General features: G+C 40.4%; 1 long non-coding RNA gene across 2 annotated transcripts in view; it reads left to right on the forward strand.

Moving 5' to 3' along the window:
• LOC149125320 (uncharacterized) overlaps positions 1 to 20,850 on the forward strand; it is a 73,091-nt gene extending 52,241 nt beyond the window's left edge. The window contains exons 2-4 of one of the 2 annotated variants that reach the window (XR_016236990.1): positions 3,721 to 3,849; positions 19,807 to 19,911; positions 20,616 to 20,850. This is a non-coding gene — a long non-coding RNA (uncharacterized LOC149125320). The remainder of the gene's footprint in view (positions 1 to 3,720; positions 3,850 to 19,806; positions 19,912 to 20,615) is intronic. The other variant, XR_016236991.1, reaches the window with a different exon arrangement.
• The last annotated feature ends 2,156 nt before the right edge of the window (positions 20,851 to 23,006 follow it).

The raw sequence follows: 23,006 nt of genomic DNA on the forward strand, positions 1-23,006 counted from the left end.
AATCATCTATTATTTTTCACTTTATGTTTCTGTGTGGGAGCAAACTGTTGAATCTTTACTTAATGTATGCTAAACTGATCTTCTGTAGATAAAGAGAATCGAAAATGAATCTTGATGTGAATGGAAGGGGAGAGAGAGTGGGAGAGGGGAGGGTTGCGGGTGAGAGGGACGTTATGGGGGGGGAAGCCATTGTAATCCATAAGCTGTACTTTGGAAATTTATATTCATTAAATAAAAGTTAAAAAAAAAGTAGTGTATATGAGTAAAGTAGACATTATGAGATTTGATAATTGTTTAAAGCACTTCTCTATACTCTTGAGGAACAGTGTTTTTTCTATTACTACTTATTGGATTCTTTATTCAATGAAGGATTAAGTTTGTGATTATAAAGTAAGTTGAAAATATGTCAGGCCAGCTCCGCGGCTCACTAGGCTAATCCTCCAACTGTGGCGCCAGCACACCAGGTTCTAGTCCCGGCCTGGGCGCCAGATTCTGTCCCAGTTGCTCCTCTTCCAGGCCATTTCCGCGGCTCACTAGGCTAATCCTCTGACTGTGGCGCCAGCACACTAGGTTCTAGTCCCAGTCTGGGTGCCGGATTCTGTCCCGGTTGCTCCTCTTCCAGTCCAGCTCTTTGCTGTGGCCTGGGAGTGCAGTGGAGGATGGCCCAAGTGCTTGGGCCCTGCACCTTCATGGGAGACCAGGAGAGGCACCTGGCTCCTGGCTTCAGATCAGTGTGGTGCGCTGGCTGTGGCACGCTGGCCACAGCGGCCATTTTGGGGTAAACCAATGGAAAAGGAAGATATCTCTCTCTCTCTCTCTCTCTCACTGTCCACTCTGCCTGTCAAAAAAAGAAAATATGTCATTGCAAAATTAAAAGAAAAATAAGAAAGGAAAGAGGGAGTGAAAGGGTAGGATGGGAAGTATTGTTATGTTCTTAAGACTGTACATATGAAATACATAAAATTTGTTCCCTTTATATAAATAGAAAAGAAAAATAAATGAGTTGCATAAGCTGAAGAGCTATTGATCATACCAAGACTATCATGCATGCTTTACTTATGTTTACTCTTTATGTTGTGTCCAGACGATGTGGTCAGTAGCATGGGAGAGCTTAACTTCCTGCTCTGTCATCTATGTGGAACACTTCTGGAGGTGCTCCAGTCTCCAGTGGTGGAATCAATATGATTGGACCCAACTTGTGATATCTTCACATTAATTAGATGCACTTTCTCTTTCTTCTTCTTTTTGACAGGTATAGTTATAGACAGTGAGAGAGAGAGAAACAGAAAGGTCTTCCTTCCGTTGGTTCACTCCCCAAATGGCCGCCACGGACAATGCTGTGCTGATCTGCAGCCAGGAGCCAGGTGCTTCCTCCTGGTCTCCCATGTGGGTGCAGGGACCCAAGCACTTGGACCATCCCCCACTGCCCTCCCGGGCCACAGCAGAGCTGGACTAGAAGAGGAGCAACTGGGACTAGAACCTGGTGCCCATATGGGATGCCGGTGCCACAGGTGGAGGATTAACCAAGTGATCCACAGCGTCAGCCCCTAGATGCACTTTCTAATTCATCCCATTAAACAGCTCTGGGGGTGAAGTAAGTTTCTTGCTAGTTTACTTGTATCTTAATTGAAAACTGGCATCAGCTGGGGAAAAGACAGAATCTTGGATATCACTTGCTACAGAGCGGCCTCCCTACTTTAAAACGTAAAGACCTACAGAATCTGGTGTTTGTTAGAGAGAGAGAGAGGGAGAGAGAGATGGAGAGAGAGATGGGGAGAGAGATGGGGAGAGAGAGAGGGAGAGAGAGGGAGAGAGAGGGAGGGAGGGAGTCATTTTCAACTAGGATGTAGTTGGTGGAACAGAAACAGGTGGTGCAGGAAACCAGTGCATGTCATGGTGCACCAGTCTTTTGTGAATTTTGGATTTGTTCCCTTGAACTGTATTCATCAACAAGTTCTTCACCCCCTTCCCCATTTCCTAAGCCCTTGTTCCTCTTAAGGTATTTGGGGAACGGAAGAAACTTGAGCACATGTGTTTCAGCTTAATTTATAATCAACTTTCCAATATGTTATCTTGTAAGAACCCTGCAGTCTTATTTTCAGCCTTGTTTTCTTAGAAACAGAGGGTCCCATTTTGTCTGAAATGAACCAAAATCCCGGAACATTCCAGTTATCTCTAAATGTGTGGCCCAGTTGAACAGAATTATTTTGAAATGGAGCACAGTTCACAGAAAGAGAGTGCATTCAGGCTGCTATAGGTAGCAGGTATTTTTTATTTGTTTCAAGGAGAAAAATAGCATATTGATTCCTCAAGTTCAATGTAGGGAAAACTTCAATAGAGAATAGAGAATGGAATTTAGTCATGAATAAGAAAAGATAGTCATGTGAGCGAGCATGAATTAAAGATGTTGAAATTAAAGCTGTCCTGAAAGTTTGTGTGAACCACAGAGCTTCTCAGACCTTCCTTTTGGAGTAAATACTTCCTTTGCTTGCTAAATCCCAGCAATATGCTTCTTGAGCTGAAATGCTCTTCTGCACTTATGGCTCATAGCTCGGGTACAACCTGAGCAGGCTGCTGTAGGGTGGCACTCTTCTTGTGCACGGACATGAGGCTTTCTGATGGAGAGAAAGAGAATGTGGTTGGGGAAGGGCAGGGGGAATGAGGCAGTGCTTTCTCCTTTGATCAGAGTGGTTATTCTAGGATGAGAAAGGAAAGTGAACACATCATCCCTAGAAAGTGAATGCACCACTTTCTCCTGGGCCCATCTGATACCTGAAGATGAGGAACGATTTGCAGTGAGATGATACAGTTTAATAGTTTGTTGTGTGGACGTTGTAAAATAGTGTCCTGCTAAGATTGACCACAGAGACATTTCTGTGACTCCTGGGGCAGATTGTATTTTTCAGTTCTGGCCCTATTCATCCATCTATCCATCCATCCAGTCATAATGTGGTTTCAATAAGTTCTTAGAGAAATATAACTAAAAGTAAATGTGAATTTTCTATGAACTTTTTGAAGTCCCCTTTTGTATGTGCATGAAAATGAAGTTAAAATGGTATGGAAAAATTTTTGAAATTCATGTATATGAAGTATCTTTGAAAGTTCACAAAGATGCATTTTATTATTTCCATTTTGCATCAAAATAAACATATTTTCTTTCTATTTTTCATAAATTATGCAAAAATATTTATTTATTTTAAAGAGTTACAGTCAGAGCAAGAGATAGAGAGAGATACTCTATCTGCTGGTTCACTCCCCAAATGGCTGTAATGACCAGGGCAAGGCCAGGCCAAAGCCAGGAGTAAGAAACTTCATCCAGGTCTCCCACATGGGTGCAGAGGCACAAGCAGTTGGGCCATCCTCTGCTGCTCTCTCAGGCACACTAGTAGGGAGCTGGATCAGAACTGGAGCAACCAGGACATGAACTGTCACTGTTATGGGATGCTGGCATTGCAGGCAGTGTTTTTTCCCACTACACTACAATGCAGGCCCCCACAACATATTTGAAATACACTCACTTATATTCCATTTCATATAGTCTTCCTGTTCTGAGACATTAACACTCTTCAAAGTAATATATAAAGCTCTGTGCTCCCTCCCCCTTAAACCTGGGTTGGTGAACCATGATCAATGGTATATGGCAGAAGTGAGGTCGCATGGCTTCCGATACCAAGGCACAACAAGCATTATTGCTTCTGCCTGTTTTTTTTTTCTTTGTAGGTTCAACTTTCAAACAAGCCAAGTAGTTATGAGGAATCCCAAAGGAGCTCACACAAAGTAACCCCATGAAGAGGTCAATGAGGAGGGAACTGATATTCCCAGCCAACAGCTGGAATCACCAAGCAATGTGTGAGTGAGTGGGCCTTGGGGTCTTTCTGTCTTCCAGCTCAAGAACCAACCCAACTAGCACCACATGGGACAAACAGGATCCATTTCTACTAAGCCCTGTACAAACTGTGGATTTTTGCAGCAAAATGAATGATGCAGTTATTTTGAGCCAACAATTTTTAGGTGTGGTTGCTTATACAACTTTAGATAACAGGGCTAGGGATTGCTAAATATGATTCTACAGAGAACTTTATCAATACCCCCAACTTCTTACCATAAGCCCTAAATTCAAGTTCAAGGAAACCTAGCATAATAGCATAATACATTTTTAGTGACCTCAAATTGTGTGTGTGCTGCTTGAATGTGATGGTTTCATTTGTTCTTATGTCCATAAAATCCACCAGGTACAGTAAGAGAAAACAAAGAACCCTTTGGTAATAGTATTTACAATTACAGTAGCTATTCACAAGCTATTAGAGTAACTGCTCTTATTTTTCAATAATAAGTCAAATTTACCTTTACAGCAAAACAACCTGGCTAATTTTTGCCTAAAGGCAAATCTATAAAATTAAGGAAATGCCCACTAACTTTAAATTTACCAGGTGATTTTAACACAGTGAAAAAATCTTTATCCCTAAATTAATAAAATCCACAAGCTACCAAAAGAAATCCAATTAATAAAACTAACTCTAAATAAAACCTAAAAAATAAAACTTAGAAACAATTAATGTGTGAGGTTTGAGAAAAATGCACAAAATGAGGTGAGGGAAGCCATGGCCAAGTGATTTGGACATGGCATTGTACAGTGTAGGAAGATCTGTGGTGATGGTGAGCTATGACGATGGTGATGGTTATGCCTGGATAATGAATCGTGTGCTGTCCTGTCTGTTAAGCCTTACTGTGCACTTAGTACTATGGCTTTTCTAGGTGTTTTCCTTTATGAGACCCTGTCAGGGGACAATCCTTTACTACACTTCTGAGCCTGCTGCTATGTTTCCAATGGACACAGGCTCTTGATGCTCCATAGATTGTGTAGGATTTAAACCTATACTTCAATTTGTGATCTGCTTTTTAATCTCTCCCTGATTTAATCAGGATCAGTGATTACATTCTTTATAAGCTCTAAGACTTCAGAATCAAGAATCATTTTTTCTTTGGCTCTGATCTGAGGCTTCTCTACAACTCCATCTTTACTTCATTCATTTGGTGACACTGTTTCCTTTGGCCCCGCCAGATACAGTCTAGAGTTGTCACTACTCTCCTATTCCTAACCTAGCTCCACGCAGCTAGTATTCCTGACTCTGACAATAGGACATAATCAGGGACCCATTTAAGAAAAATCATCTGGGGCAGCATTGTGGCATAGGAGGTTAAACCACCACCTGCGATGCTAGCATTCCATATGGGTGCCTGTTCATATCCCAACTAGTCCATTTCTGGTCCAGCTCCAGGCTAAAGCCTGAGGAAAGCAATAGAAAATTATCCAAGTGCTTGAGCTCCTGCTACCCACATTGGAGACTCAGCTGAAGCTCCTGGTTCCTGGCTTCATCTTGGCTCAGCACTGGCCATCTGGAGAGTAAACTGGCAGATAGATCTCTTTCTTTGTCTCTTCCACTCTCTCTCTCTCTCTCACTGTTACTCTGCCTTTCAAATAAATAAATGAATGATAAATAAAGAAAAAAATCATCTCGGAGACACTTACTGCACAGATATATGACAATAACCCTACAAATTAGAGAGACTTTTACAGGGTCACATGCCCTGTATTGAAATCATCAAATCTATAACTTGATCTCTTGAATCTACCCGTATTCTACTTTTGACTTTACATATCACTATTTTTTTTGTTTGGAAGTTGCTGTGTGACTGACTCTTCAAAGCATTCAGTGACAATAATAAATTTTTTCAGATGCAATAAAGTTGTTACCATATTTCTAGACTTCCACTTTTTAAATGCTACTTATTATAGACGTTCACATGTTTAGACTTGGTAAGTTGCCTGCATGGCTATAATTCATTCAAGAGTTTGATATTAACAATGCACTCTCGAAAAATTCAGATATTGATTTTTGTTTCTCAGTGTTCCATAGCTAAAAATTGTTAAAGAACAAAACTCCATTGTGTATGGAAGTGACACAGAAATTGTGAACTGATAGAATGCTTGCACAGACAATAACTTTGAGGTTATATCCATCACAAACTAAGGGCTGTTTGTAATTGTTCTGAGCACTGATCCTCAGTCCAGAGAGACTCAATGGGAGAGATGTTTGGTTACCTAGCACTGCAGGGCTCTGTCTTAAGTCACACTGACATAGTGTGTTCTCCAGGAACTCTGGGATTCAACAGATGTATTTAGATGCAAGGTGGAGATTTTATATTTAAATCCTGCAAGTTGAACATGATAAAGACTAAAGCCTTATAACAAATTAAGACACATAAAATACCTTAATACAGGGAAGTAGCTATTCCAACAGAAGCAAGTATCAGGTGATCATCAAGTGGCGTAACAGCCAGGTGAGATGTAAGAAACTTATAATTGGCTACTTTACTGAGCAAGAAATAGAAACCAGACAAACTGAACAGAAAGAATACTACTTATCAAGTCTGCTTATGGAGCAACCTTCTGCCCTGAACATTGGAGAGACAGCCAGCCAGATACAGAGAATCAGGACGTCTGTAGGAAGCAGTGCTGGCATACGATAACCAAAACTCTTACTCACAAACTGCTGGAGGCTCCAGGTGAACAAATCTGAGAGTGTAACACTCCAGGGGAACTCAGGTTAAAGGGTGCCACCCTTTTCTGAGATACACCTATTAGAGTTCTATCAGGGTCTGACAGTGACTGTGGGAGAGACATCCCTTTGCATATCCTCAGGAGGAAAAGGAAAGTTAGCATTCTGAAACAGGACAGAGCAGTCTTCTTAACAAGTCCTGCCCTCAGCAGAAGCTATTTTACTGAGCCTAACCTGCTAGTGTTTTCTCAGAGCCCAGCCCCTCTCATCCTGGTTAGCCATTCTATCCCATTGAGGAGTCAGGGTAGGAGTGAATGTAAGCACCGCTGAAGTTTATAGTCAGGGACACAGGTCCAATTAAAGACTTTCCAGCCTAATCACAGGACTACAGAAAGCTTCCTTGTGTCACACACCTTCCCACAACACTAAAGGCCTACTTAGCTCAGCTGCTTTCACTTGGTACATCTCGTCTGTCTCTCAACAGAAATATTATAAAGCACACTGAATGACAAAACAGCAACTGTGAGAGACCAGACAGGTATCAAAATCAGTTTGTACACATAATGAATGCTGTAATTTACAGACTCAGAATTAAAACAGCATCCATGATTACCATGCTAAGGGCTTTGATCATAAAAACAGGCACTAGGGAAGAAGAGGTGAATAATGTAAACAATGTGGCTCACTTGGTTAGTCCTCCACCTGCGGTGCCAGCATCCCATATGGGAGCCAGGTTCTAGTCCTGATTGCTCCTCTTTCAGTCCAGCTCTCTGCTGTGGTCCAGGAAGGCACTGGAGGATGGCCCAAGTGCTTGGGCCCTGCACCCGCATGGAAGACCAGGAGGAAGCACCTGGTTCCTGGCTTCGGATTGGCGTAGCTCCGACTGTGGCAGCCATTTAGGAGGTGAACCAACTGAAGAAAGACCTTTCTCTCTGTCTCTCTCTCTGTCCATATCTTTACCTGTCAAAAAATTGCTAGGATTTAAAACTTTATAATAAAAATGAAGGCTATTTTTGATGGTATTACTATAAGTAAATTGGACATGGCTGAAGAAAGAATGGAGAAAGAATCTCTGAGCTGCAGGCTATGACAATAGAAACCTCCCAAGCTGACAAACAGTGGGAAAGCCACTCCCGAGCATTGGGGTGCAAATACAAAAGGAGCAGCAAATGCATAGTGATGTGTCAGGAAGACTATGAAAGTTCAGAAGCCATGCTTGAAGCAATAGTAACCGATCATTTTCCTAGATTAATGTCAAACACCAAACCACAGATCCAAGAAGCTCATAGACCGCTAAGTGGAGTATGTGCCCAAAACTTCTCTATACCTAAACATATCTTACTCCAACTGCAAAACCAAAGATGTAGAAACAATATTAATACATGTTAGAGAAAAAATCTTACTTATAAAGATAAAAATTACATTTTCCTTCCCAGAAACCATGCAAGAATATAGTGGAGTAAACTATTTAAAGATTTGAAAGAAAAAAATCCACCTACTTAGAATTTTATACCCTGTGAAATCATCTTTCAAAAATTAATGAAGAATTTCATGAACAAACAAAAGTTTTGGAAATTTTTGGACAACAGACCTATCTTTCAAGAAATGTAAAAGGAAATTCTAAAGAGGGAAAATGATATAGTTCATAAACTTAAAGCCATATAAACAGGGAAAGAGGAATCAGGCAGTTCACAACTGAAAGCAAAATGAAAAGCCCTGTATTTTGTAACTTTTCATTTCATCTAACAGTTAAGAGTTTGTTTAAAATAATAACCGTACCAATGTATTTAATTGTGTGTGTCTGAAAGTCAACAACACCACAAGGGATAGGAGGGAGGAATTAGGAATAGTTTACTGTTACAAGGTGCTTATACTGCAATAAAATTGCATATTATCATTTGACTAGATTTGAAGTAGTTTTAAGCATATATTTCAAGCTCTAGGACAATCATTAGAAAATTTTAAGTGAATACACAAAGTTTTTTAGAACAATATCAGGATGTTACCTCTCATCACTCCTTTTCAAAATCATATTCAATGACTTAGCTAACACAGTGAGACAAGAAGAAACAAAATAAAAGATATACCAATTGGAAAGAAGAAATAAAACTGTCATTAACAGATAAAATGATTGCCTATGTAGAAAATATGAAAGTATGGAACTCTTCATAAATAATTACAGCAAAAATACAAGATTAATATATAAATATAAATTGATTTCCTATATATCAGCAATGAACAGCTGACTTTTGAAATTAAGAACACATTACTACTAACATTAGTTTACTCCAAAATGAAATATTCATGCTTTCATATGTATACAAAATCAATATGAGAACATATTGAACATGGGTGGGGTCATCTGATCAGGCAAGGCAGCCACAGGTGAGACTTGAAATTCAATAAAGTTGAAGCTTTTCACATAGCAATAATGTAAATTTTGAGGGACAGGCAAGGAACATCTATTATAGGATAAACAGGATACATGTGGGTACATGACAGACAGACACATATTCTACTTTTCTTGGGCCCAAAGACCATCTGCCCCTATTGTGGTAATTCAGAGGACAATCAGTGCCAGGCAGGCTGGGAGTGCATGCACTGTGAAAATGTTAACACACTCTGGCAAAATACAGTGAGCCACAGATAACGAGACAAGATGCGGTGAGATGATTCTTCCCTCCTATTGATGACCTTCCCTCCTATGATTGACAATGATGTCTTCTTCTACATGTCTGAATGATACTTCCATCCAACATTCATCCACACTCATGACCAAAGTCCTTACAAAAACTGAATCCAGATGAAGAGTAAGGAAATTACAGGCACCCAGAGATGACCTTAAGAGTGAATGATGTGGGGCCAGGCGGTGGCACAGTGGGTAAAGCCACTACTGCAGTGCCAGCACCCCATTTGGGCACCAGTTCAAGAACTGGCTGCTCCACTTCTCATCCAGCTCTCTGCTATGGCCTGGGAAAGCATAGAAGATGGCCCAAGTCCTTGGGAGTCCGCACCTGCTTGGGAGACCTGGAAGAAGCTCCTGCCTCCTGGCTTCAGATCAGCTCAGCCATGTGGGAAAAATAGATCAATAAGTACATTTTCCCCTTTTCCACAAACCAATGGGATTATCACCTTTTGTTAAATTAACATCACTGTTTCACTACCCAAATGGCTGTGCTAGGAGCTTCTTTTTAAATTTTTTATGTATAAAAAGGGAACAAATTTCATATATATAAAGTTTTAAGAGCATAATGATATTTCTCACCCTACCCTTCCTTCCTTTCTCATTCCCATTCTCTCACTTTTATTATTTTTCTTTTAGTTTTTTTTTATTTCAAATTTCTTTATAATCACAAGATTAACCCTCCACCAAATGAAAATTCAGGAACTAGTAAGTAGAAACTCCTCTGCACATTCATCATGGCAGAGATACCAAGTTTTGTTGCACTGTTAAATGTACTGCTATCATATGTATTTATCTATGTTCATACACTTTCTTCTACCTTCATCATTATTTATGGTATTATTGCAATTTTATTTTTAAAAATATAATTAATATACATTAAGTGCAGATTCGTGGTATGCATTTCAATAAGTGTAGACAAATACATCCAGTGTCTACAGACATGTAATTCACACCTTAAATCATGATGGAGAAGACTTTAATCACCACAAAAAGTTTCAACGTGCCCTTCTATAGTCATGCCTCACCCCAAGATAACCACCAATCTAATCTCTTTAATCATAGCTTAGTTCCTGCCTATTCTAGAACTGTAGCTAAATTTATGAATTCAAGCAGTATCAATTCTTACACATTTGCCTTCTCATGCTTCACCTCATGTTCTTGTTGCATCTTGAATCAGTAGTTTGTTTCTTATTGCTGCATAATATTACTTGTTTTTCTACTCATGAATTGATGGACCTTTGAGTTGTTTCCCATTTGGGGTTATTCATATAAAGCTACCATGAATATCTTGCACATATCTTCCTATGGACACAGCATCTAATTTCTCTTGGTAAAACCATCTAATAGTAGTTGTTTGATCATAGGGTAGTAGGTGTGTAGAGAGAGTGCCAGGTTTTCCAAACTGAATATGTGATTTCATGTACTCACAAAGACTGTGAGAGTTCCAGTTGTTCCACATCTTCACCAGTGCTTGATATTTTCCATCCCTGAAATCTTCTTTGCTGGTGATTTTAATTGTCCTTTCCTTGGTGACCAATAACGTTGAGCGTCTTTGCATGTACTTATGGACATTTGTACATCTTTGTTGAGTAAGCATTGGTTCAGTCTTTAGTTTTTAGCCATTTTTGTTAAAGTGTCTTTTTACAAATATTTTTTGGTTTCTGTATAGTATAGATAACAGTCTTTTGTTAGTTATGCTGATTGCCAACATTTTCTCCCAATATGCGACTTGCTCTTTTGTTAATGTTAATTTTACAGTAAAGTATTTATTTTTAAATTTTGATAAACCCATTTTATTAAACATTTATGATTTTATTTTTTTTTGTTTTATAGATGATATTCATTTGTTAAATCCATTTTGGGTATGAGTGACATAAAAACTGTGAATATTTAATGAGCAAGTTGAATTTGAAGATCAGTATGCACATGTGGAATTATCATCACAATCTATACCATAAACCTATCACCTCCAAAATTTTCCCCCACTTTCTATTTTATGCCTTTATTTTTGAGTATGTGATGAGAACATTTAATGTTAGATTTACCCTCTTAGTAATTGTTTTAAGGCTTATGGCACACTGTTATATATAGGCACAACACTATACAACAGGTCTATATGATGCATCTTGTCCAAGAAAAAAAAAAGCTTTTGTTCTATTTAAGTTATACAAACATCATGAATTACATACATACAGATTTAGGAACTTTGTGACGCTTTAACTCCTGACTAATAACTTTCCATTTCTCTACCCCAGCCTTTGGACACACCACTATCCTGTTCTGTTTCTATGAATTTGGCTACCTTAGGCTTACCACATAAATGGCATCATGTGCTATGTGTCTTTGTGTGTATAGTTTATTTCACTTAGCATAATATCCTCCAGGTTTATTCAATTTGTAGCACATGGCAGATTTCCTCCCATGGCTGAATAAAACTCAATTGTGCACATGTGCACACATACACACACACACGCACACACAGACACACACACACACATACTATATATTTTCTTTATCCGCTCATTTGCTGGTTAACATTTAGGCTCCTTGAGGTGATTATTTTGAATTCTTTGCCAAGCAGTTCATAGATTCCCCATTACTTACGGTTGGTCTTCGGAGTTTTATTTAGTTTCTTCTGTCTTGTATGTATCAGATTTTTCATAGTCCTTGTGGTGCTACATGGGTATCTGCTCATTTAAAGAAATCATCACAGGGTGGCCAGTGTTGTGGCACAGTGGATTAAGCTGTTTGGAGTCCTGGCTGCTCCACTTCCATTCTAGCTCCCTGTTAAGAGGCCCGGGAAAGCAGAAGACAATCCCAGTGCTTGGACCCCTGCCACTCACCTGGGGGACCTGGGAGGAGTTCCAAGCCCCCTGGCTTTGGCTTGGTCCAGTCCTGGCTGTTGTAGGACTTTGGAGAATGAACCAACACATAAAATCTCTCTCTCTCTCTCTTTCTCTCTCTCTCTCTCTGCCTTTCAAATAGGTAAACAACAAAGAATTGTAACTTACACAAAGTATTCGTGAGTGTAGCAAATGTTTCTTGAGAGCTTGGAAAAAGGCAGGTGTCTCTGGAAAGATCCTATTACACAAAATAAAGAAAATAATTCAAAATACATCTGAACCATTCCATTCTATATTGTACTTCTTGTGTTTTTTTTTTTTTTTTTTTGCCCTCCACCCCTCACCCATACACAAGTGTACTTTTCTTGGTATTTCTTCCATTAAGCACCTGTTTTCTCCTTCCTCCTTTGCTTATTTTCACTTTCCACCTCCCTCTCATCCAATGCAGAATAATTGTATAATTTTCAATGAAATTTTGGCTCTAAAGATGCGTAGTCCCTCAACAGCTTGCCTTCAATTCCAGAGAGGAAGATATATTTCCAAGTAGAAATAGCCCCCCTCTATACATAAGTCTGATGCTAGGTGATACTTTTATTACATAAATAATCGCATGGGAGACATGATGTGGCATGTTTGTGTTTGAGAAAATGTCTGTTAGCACCCCCTCTTTGGGTTGGCAGTCCCCTGCACCATGCCAGTAAAATGTCTATAGAAGGAAAGTGTGCCTGTCTCACTTTCCAGACTGACCATATCCCTTGATCGTACCTGGAAAAATGCTGTGGAATTCTTGACTTTGTGCTGAACCCAGGCAGAAATTTTGCTGAACACATTTTCCTACTGGCTCTAAAGATTGTTTTGATAGTTACTAGAGAAGATGAGCTGGGATTCACATTCTCAAATCTCTTCTTCCCACATGTGTCCCACTCTTTATCTGTGCTTTATGCTTGAGGTGGGGAACAGTAGGGAGCAGTAGTTTGTGGAGTAGCCCAGGCTGTACTATGCAGGATTTCTTTGTGGTCAGATCTGAGCTCGAACAGTCTTGTGCTTGCAGCCAGATCTTGGGCACAATGTTTATTTCCTCCAAGCTTCAGTTTTATCTTTTGTCAAAAAGGTGTGAGCAACTTCCACCTTAAACAATGGTAACATGGAAAACATATCAAAAGTATCTTTTACAATATGTGACACATATAAAACTCCCAATTTTTGATTTCTCTTTTCTTTCTTGAATCTTGCTACTATGCTCTTTAATAATTCCATTCTCTTAGCATTTGTTGCACATCTATTATGTAGTGGACATTGCTTTAGGTTCTGCTCTCAGATGATCTAGTGAAACCAAAGAGCTGCTCCCAAGTGCAGAGAAGTCCCCTTGGACAAGCCATGGAGGCAGCTTGGAGGGAGCACATTCATTCCCAATTCTCTTTGTCCTTCTGCCTTTTTTCTCTTCCTGTCTAATCAAGTCTCTTCCTCTAGCCCTTCCCTTCCTTGTGAACCCAAATGACAGATGGGCAGGGCTGTGGGGAGTTGTAAAATCTTTTACTTCCTTTTTCTCTCTGCCTAAAGCCCAGCATTAGGGAACTTTACACAGGGAGCCATAAAAAAGCCCCTTGTAGCACATTTCAGGGTTGTTTTTTTTTTTCCAGTGACATCACACTCCATCTGGATCTGTAGACAGCTGTCCCATCCAGAACACACAGCAATGCTCTTCCCAACAGCGCCTTGCAGGACTGCCCTGTAGGAGCAGGGGCACTGTCAATGTCCTGTGAAGCTGTCTTTTAACAGCCTCCTCAGTTGTAGTCTAAGTAAGTTTTTCCTGCAGTTCATGTAAGGTAGATAAGGTGGGTTCTAGTGGATTCTCGGCACAGAGGCCTCAAAGAAGAAGGTTAGAAGTGATTTTTCAAGGCTTTTGCAGAATTGTCACACTGGGAAGGAAACTGAATTTAACCCTGACAGCATATATTCAGGTAATATATTTGTACACATATTCAACACTGGAGTGTTTCTGAAGTTGCTTCTGGAATTGTCTCAGAAATTTTGTAAGAGCTAGAAAACAAATCTACCCAACAATCTAAAGCTAGAGTTTTAACCTCACATTTTCCCAAATAAAGGAAAGAATTCAGAAGTTCTTGCGGGGAGAGAAGTGGCTAGTGTCTGCAGTGCCTAAATAAAGTCTAATCCTATACACTACTGGGAAGATCTCTTCATTGAACTGACTCTGTTCTGTGAACCTGAAAATGTAAACCCCTCTTCTCATAAGGCTTCTACCCAAATTGATGGAATCAGTCCCTAAGATAGTTTGACTCATCCATTTCTTCATCTTCTGGGTCAACCTACATATCGGGGGCACGCTCTCAGCTCCCACTTGAGTGATGGCAATATCTTCCTAGTTGGCCACCAAGTCTCCACTCTTGATGCCTTCAGCCTATTGTCTGCACAGCCTTCACAAGGATTTTATGTTTAAGACTAAATTGGGGCCGGCTCCGCGGCTCACTAGGCTAATCCTCTGCCTTGCGGCACAGGAACACCGGGTTCTAGTCCCGTTCGGGGTGCCGGATTCTGTCCCAGTTGTGCCTCTTCCAGTTCAGCTCTCTGCTCTGGCCTGGGAGTGCAGTAGAGGATGGCCCAAGTGCTTGGGCCCTGCACCCTCATGGGAGACCAAGAGAAGCACCTGGCTCCTGGATTCGGATCAGTGCAGTGCACCAGCCGCGACGGCCATTGGAGGGTGAACCAATGGCAAAGGAAGACCTTTCTCTCTGTCTCTCTCTCTCACTGTCCACTCTGCCTGTCAAAAAAAAAGAGTAAATTGGATTGCAGTAATTCTTCTGTGTGCACAGGGTTAACCCAGGAACCCTGCAGTTACTAGGATCCCCTGACAGTCAAGCCCCTCATATGAAATAGTGCTGTAGTATTTGCATAAAACCTATGTGTTTTCTCCTATATGCTTTAAGTCTGCTCTTGATTATTTGTAATACCTAATGCTCAGCAAATTCAATGTAAATGTTTGTTATAGAGTACTGTTTAGAAAATAATACTGAGAAAAAAGGGTATGAACATATTCAGTGCAGATGCAATTTTCTTTAAAAAGTCATATTTGATCTATGGCTGGCTGAATCTGCAGATACTGAACTTACGGATGCATACAGAGAGCAGATTGTATGTTAGTGTCATGCTTAAAGACCTACAATGGCTTCCACTGAACTTGACATAAAATGCAGAAATAATCTGCAAAATCTTAATGATCCCCTCTTTTATCCCCACCTGATGCAGCTTCAGCTCTTCCCACCTGCACCTAACTCCTTATTGACACTCCCCTACTGCTATTTTTGTTACTTTAATCCCATGCCTTATGCTATCACTTCTACCTGGAGGGATTTTCCTTCCTGCTCTTACCTGCATCTCTCAGTTTAAATAGCATTCCACCTAAGCTCTCTGCTGACTACCTTTCTAGATTAAGCGGGTTCAACCTTTCCCCATAACTCTCACAGTAACTAGTATTTTGAATTATAGCATAGAGCACTTATAACTATGTAGTTAGAGTTGTTTTCATTTTTTGACTAGCTACATTTTTCATTAAGCTCCATAAAGACAAAAATCATGTCTATATTATTGGCTGCTATATCCTCAGTACCTTCTTTGGTGGAACTGTCCTGTTAATTTTGGAAGAATGATGCAATGAGGTAGAAAAAGAGCTAAAGAAAGCATTGGGTCTGAACCTTGAAGCATGCTCTGGATGGCTCTTACCCATAGCACACACTTTTGTCTCTAGAGGGACAGTGTGATGCCATGAGAAATATGTGATGGTATATCATTGTGCTTTTAGTTTTCTTTTCCCCGATGATTAGTGAGTTTGAAAAGTTTTTAAAAAGTTTTTATTTAATGAATACAATTTTCAGAGGTACAATTTTAGGAATATAGTGTTTTTTCCCTCATACCCACCTTCCCTCCCACACTCCTGTCCAACCTCCTACTCCCTCTTCCATCCCATTCTTATTTAAGATTCATTTTTAATCAATTTTATATACAGAAGACCAGCTCTGTACTAAGTAAGGATTTCAACAGTTTGCACATACACACACACACAATGTAAAAAGTACTGTAGTACTGTTTGGGAACAAGTTTTTCAGTTAATTCTCACAGTATAACTCATTAAGGATGGTGGTTCTACATGGGGAGTAAGTACACAGTGACTCCTGTTGCTAATTTAACAATAAACACTCTTATTTATTACCTCAGTGATCACCCAAGGCTTTTGTCATGAACTGCCAAGGCTATGAAAGACTTTTATGACCACAAACTCCTTCAGTATTTAGACAAGGCCATAAGCAAAGTGGAAATTCTCTCCTTCCGTAAGAGAAAAGTACATCTTTTTTCGATGGCCCCTTCTTTACACTGGGGTCTCATGAGTTGAGAACTTGTTAGCATGCTCATTTGTGTTTGCAACTTTTTCTTTGTAAGATGTCTGTTCAGGTGTTTTGCACATTTTTTAGTTGTCTGCTTGTTTTGAAAATATTTTTAGTTTATTTATTTGAGAGATAGAATTACAGATAGAGAGAGGGAGAGACAAAGAAAAAGATCTTCCATATACTGGTTCACTCTCCAAATGGCCACAACAGCCAGAGATGGGCCTATCCAAAGCCAGGCTGTTAAGTTAGGAGCCAGGAGATTCTTCAGGGTCTCCCACATGGGTGCAGGGACCTAAGCACTTAGGCCATCTTCTACTGCTTTCCTAGGCCATTAGCAGGAGCTAGATAGGAAGAGGAGCAGCTGGGACCCAAACCTGTGCCCATATGGAATGCTGGCACTGTAGGTGGAGGCTTAGCCCTCTATGTCATGGTGTCAGCCACAGTTGTCTCCTTCTTATTAAAATATTTTCTCCTATACTGTTTGTAGGCTATCTTTGACCCTATTAATAATGTATGGATGAGTAGAAGTTCTTATTCTTATTATTTTTCTTTTTTGGCTAGTACATTTTGTAACATATTTAAGAATTCTTTGCCTACTCCCAACTATGAAGAAGTTTAATTATGAAGTTGTCTAAGAGCCTTATTGCTTTGTGTTTCACATTTTTATCTGCTGTCTCTTTGTAATTGATTTGTGAGAACCGTGTGTGATAGGGGTTGAGATTTCTTCCCACCTGTCTCCTATGCACATACAGTTGAGCAGACCATTGGCTAAGGAGACAAACACTCCCGTAGCATTTCAGTGCTGCTCGGTCAGCAGGTCCATGTGTACTCACATTCCATTTCATCCTGCCTTCTTCTCATTTTCATCTCCTTCCCTCCACAACTTTCAGTTCCACTCTGAATCAAAGTCTATTGTATCCCTGCTGTGTATGGAAGGCATTGGGCACTTTCTGACATATGACAGATAATAAAAACATATTTACGCATGAATGTGTCATGCAAAGAAGAGTGCACAGCATATGCACTTAGTGTGCTGGAGAAGGATCTATTATGGAGATCTCACAGAACAGGAGCAGGAACAGTGTGCAGGGATATAGCAGGAACAGAGACACACTGTGGGGCTGGACTTGTATGAATTTCCTGTGGCTGCTGCGACAGATTAGCACAAATGTGGTGGCTTGAAATAACCATCCTGGGGCCATAAGTCTAAAGTCAGCCCCATCCAAAGGCTCTAGGGGAAAATATGTTCCCTGCTCTTCCAGCCTCTGGTGACTGCCAGCATTCTCTGACTTGTGGCTGCATCACTCCAATCTCTGTCTCCCTAGTCACATTGTCTTTTCTCCATGTTTTATCTTTTCTTCTGTCTCTCTAATCTCCATCAATCTAGAGAAAGCAAATTAATTTTGGAGAGGAAGTTGGATTTTATAAGGTGGTGTGCTAGTCTGTTTTGATCAGCTAATGAGAGTTGATTGTTGTGATTATTTTGTTAGTTGTTAGGTATTTGGTAGCTTGGAATTAGTAATCATGAGAGTATTTATCCTATGGAAACATGAAAATGCTACAAATCAGGTCTCTCTCTCTCTCTCTCTCTCTCTCTCTCCTGCCTTTCTTTCATCTCTCTCTTTCTCTAGTTACTAGATTTGTGTGTCACCAGTTATTAAACTAGTGTGGACTGATTGTACAGTTGACTGGTTTCACTCTCCACTATTGGAGTATTGCTTGTAAGTGCCATGCTCAGCCTGGGGCTACTCCCTAGCTTGACAGTGTGCAGGTGACTGGAACCATGGGAACTACGGGAAAGAGGAGCTCCTGGTGTTTTGGGTCCCCAGGATCATGTGAAGCTGATGTTCCTTGAAAGTAACAGAAATTGGGCAGCATTAGCACCTTAGGGCTATGGGTGGGAATTGTAGAGTCCTGTCAGTGGTCAGAACCAGGAAGAATAGTCAGAGAGAGAAAGAGGAAAGGAAGCAGAGAAAGTATGAGGGTAGAAAAGTGGGGAGGGAGAGCTGAGAGGGAGAGGGAGAGGGAGAGGGAGAGGGAGAGGGAGAGGGAGAGGGAGAGGGAGAGAGAGAGAGAGAGAAGAAAACAGCAATAGCAACAACAATAGTAGAATGGAGTTAGCCTGGAGCAAAATACAAGTTGGGCTTAAAGTAAAAAGTAGGCTTAAACTTTAATCCCCCCTTTTTTTGAAAATAGAGTAGTGTATTTTGATCAATCTGTAATAGGAGTTCCTGTGGTACAGTTCTAGGCAGAAATCATGTGTATAGCTCCAATCCTAGATGGAAAGCTTTGGTTTTTATTATTTATATGAGAAACTGTAATTAAAATAGTAGAAATTAAAAATTGTTCTCACTTGTCTGTGAGATTTAAAACTAAAGTCCTTAGGATTTCATATCTGAGACTTCTATGTGGATATGCTGATGGCATATTTCTTTTAGATAAATGTGTATCATAATATCCCATGAGTTACTGTGAAAACTAAATGGAACAAACTTCTTCACAAAGTCTCCTAATGAAGATAATCTTGTGAAATGTTACATTTTGGGAAAAAATTGGGGAAGTCACCTGGAATACTTACTAACCACACAGTAAGAATGCCCATGACTGGAGTCAGTAGTTGTTTGATAACAGTCCTAGGTGATTCTTATCATGCTTATGGAGCAAATTTAGGAGAACAGTGAGTTGTTGTAAAGTACCTTAGAATGCAGTGAACATACCCTGATGGAAGAGAGGTAAGCTGAGTGAGGAGATCATGTACTGACCGTTAGATCGAGGTGGGGGGTAACTTTTTGCTGCTCAGGGCCATTTGGATATTTATAATATCAATTTGCAGATCATAGAAAATTATCAACTTGAAAACTAGCCTGCTGTAGATTTTTTTTTTTAGTTTCTAATCCCACCTGCCAGTTTCTGGACAGGGCCAGACCGTGTGATTTCCTGGGATGTTTATGGCCTGTGGGCCAGACACTCCCTACCCCTGCTTTAAATGCATGATTTTAGCAAACCATCCCAAGTCCCTTGGCTCCATCTTCTTCTTAAGGTGTTAAGAGGAACAGCACTAGTATCAGTTACCGTGAAGATGTCGGGGGAAGATTGGAGTCTGTCACTGGAAATTGTTCTGAGCTCTCTAGAAGGTAAGCACTGTATAAACACCAGCTGTTAGGTTTTATTGGTTCTTTGGAAAAGTTGAGAAATACCTGTTTCAGAGAGCAACTTTCTCAGGATTGTTTGCAGAGGTGGTAGGGAACATGCACAGTAGGGAAGAGAAGAGACCACATTAGGGCTCAACTTACCTTGGCGTCTGCTCTTCTTCACAGAGACCTCTCCATGACTGCCTTCCTTAGAGCACAGTGTCTGGGTTTGAAGAGCAAGCACCCCAAGATGCAGGAGCTCGAAGCATTATTTCCACACCATCATATCCTGTGAGTAGTTACAGAGCCAAGATCCCATGTGAGGAGAGTAAATACCCCCACCTTTTCTTGGGATCAGAGCAAAAGAAATTTAATGTCATTTTTTAAAAAATGTTAATTAAATAATTTATTTAAAAGGCAGAGTTAGAGAGATGGAGAGGCAGAGTGAGATCTTCCATTAGCTGGTTCACTCCCCAGATGGCTGCAGCAGCTGGAGCTGGGCCAGCCCTAAGCCAGGAGCAGGCAGTTCTTTCTAGGTATTCCATGTGAGTGCAGGGGCCCAAGCACTTGAGCCATCTGCCACTGCCTTCTGAATTGGAAGTGGAGCAGCCAGGACTTAAACTGATACCCATATGGGATGCTGGAATTACAGGTGGCAGCTTTATCTACTACACTGCTCTGCTGGCCCCAAGTTCATTTTTGGAAAAAACCACATACAAGACATTGTTTTAGGTCTGTTACACCAACAGGGAATTTATAATACTGTGATTTATTTTATTGCAGAGGTTTTCTTTTTCTTTCTTTCTTTCTTTCTTTCTTTCTTTCTTTCTTTCTTTCTTTCTTTTTTTGGACAGGTAGTTAGTGAGAGAGAGAGAGAGAGGGAGAGAAAGGTCTTCCTTTTTCCGTTGGTTCACCCCCCAAGTGTCCGCTATGGCTGGCGCACTGCACTGATCCAAAGCCAGGAACCAGGTGCTTCCTCCTGGTCTCCCATGCAGGTGCAGGGCCCAAGGACCTGGGCCATCCTTCACTGCACTTCCGGGCCACAGCAGAGAGCTGGACTGGAAGAGGAGCAACTGGGACAGAATCCGGCGCCCCAACCAGGACTAGAACCCGGGAGGATTAGCCTAGTGAGCCGCAGCGCTGGCCTATTGCAGAGGTTTTCAAAAATCACGTGAACCAAGCCGCTTAACGTTTAACTCACAATTTAATAATCACTAATAATACTAATATTAAAAGTCTGATTATATATGAGGTACTTATTGAATTTTTTTTTTATATTCTCTCTCTGGCTCTCTATTTCTCTCTCAACTTAAAAGCCATTTATACAGCATGTACTGTATACCAGACACTGTTCTACCTACTAGTGTTTATCTTCCATTTCAGGAAATTAAAATTGGCTCACAACCTCATACAGATATTTTAAGAATGGGGTGGTACAATAGCCAATAATTGCAAAGCAAGAAACCATTTTGCAAATTTTAGATTATTACATGTTAAATCATTTAATGGTTTTGGTTCCTTTTTTAAAGTATCTTATAAAATCTAGGGAGAAAAGAACACGTTTTGGTGTGTTTCCTAAGTCTCTGACAGTTTTCAGCTGGGTTAAACACTCACGGAAGATGATTGAACACCTATCAGGTATGTTTCATTCTAACAACAACAAAAAATCAATTTTCTGTATTAGGTTATGATTTTACCATTTTGTTTGTCTATGTTTCTGAATGAGTGATGAATTACATGCTCAGTGCCTCATTAATCTATTTTATCTGTAGTGAGACTCATGGTCCCTGGTACAGAGTAACTTCCAGGATTTTAAAAATGCTATGCTGGATGAATGAACTTCTTAGGACTCTCAATGCAAAATCCTGAAAGAAGCAGTGGGTACTGAGTTGCACAAAAGATCTGTCTCCACCTATCTAAAAAAACAAGCTTTTTCTGTCAAAGTCACCAATAATTGCCATTATCAGCATTTATTATTCCAGCTGCTCCTACTCTTACAATATTTCCACTCTTGCTTCCACTACCCCATTCCCATGCTATAGTCTTTGCACAATAGTCAAGAGTTTTCTTCTAAAACACAAATCAGTTAATGTCCATCTTCTCCTCAAAACCTTCCAAAGTTCCTCTATTGCATGCAGGATTCAATCCATAGGTTTGTTTGTTTTTTTTTTTTTTTTTGACAGGCAGAGGGGACAGTGAGAGAGAGACAGAGAAAGGTCTTCCTTTGCCGTTGGTTCACCCTCCAATGGCCGCCGTGGCCAGTGCACTGCGGCCGGCGCACCACACTGATCCGATGGCAGGAGCCAGGTACTTACCCTGGTTTCCCATGGGGTGCAGGGCCCAAGGATTTGGGCCATCCTCCACTGCCTTCCCGGGCCACAGCAGAGAGCTGGCCTGGAAGAGGGGCAACCGTGACAGAATCTGGCACCCCGACCGGGACTAGAACCCGGTGTGCCGGCACCGCAAGGCGGAGGATTAGCCTAGTGAGCCGCGGCGCCGGCCCAATCCATAGTTCTTACAATGACCTTTCAGTCTCTACATTTTGTATCTCTCAACATATTTCCAAATTCATCTGCCAATTTCCCCTTTCTCACTCTACTCCAGATACACTGGTCTCCTTGCTGTTCTGCATGCAGAGATCCAATTTTTCCAATGCCATTTGTTGACAAGACTGTCTTTTCCAGGGAAAGATTTTTAGCTCATTTTTCAAAGATTAGGTGATTGAAGGTGTGTGGATAAATTGCTGGGGGTCTATTCTGTTCCATTGGTCAGCATGCCTATTTTTATGCTAGTACCAGGATGCTTTGTTTAAACAGCACTGTACTATGTCTTGAAATACACTATTGTGACACCTCTGGCTTTGTTTTCCTAGTTATTTGGCATCTCTCATGTTTCTACATAAATTTCAGGATCTCTGTTCTGGATCTGAGAAGAATGTCCTGGATATTTTGATTGGAATTGCACTGAATCTTTAAATTGCTTTGGGTAGTATCAACATTTTGATGACATTAATTATTTCAATCCAGAAGCATCAAAGATTTTTCCATTGTTTTATGTCTTCTTCTATTTCTTTCCTTAATCTTTTGTAATTTTTAATCATAGATATTTTTCACATCTTTGCTTAAATTTATCCCAAAGTATTTAAAATTTTAGTAGCTATTGTGAATGGGACTGATCTTACAAGTTCTTTCTCAACCATAGCATTGTTAGTGTACAAAAATGCTGCTGATTTTTGTGTGTTGGCTTTATATCCTGCAACTTTACCAAATTCTCTTATGAGTTCCAATAGTTTCTTAGTGGAGTCTTTTGGGTTCCCTATATTTAGAATCATGTTATCTACAAGTAGGGATAATTTGACTTCCTTCTTCCCAATTTGTATCCATTTA

This window comes from Oryctolagus cuniculus, chromosome 7, assembly GCF_051225735.1.
Source record: "Oryctolagus cuniculus isolate XC-2025 breed Fujian yellow rabbit chromosome 7, ASM5122573v1, whole genome shotgun sequence".
In the NCBI taxonomy this organism is placed as follows: domain Eukaryota; kingdom Metazoa; phylum Chordata; class Mammalia; order Lagomorpha; family Leporidae; genus Oryctolagus; species Oryctolagus cuniculus.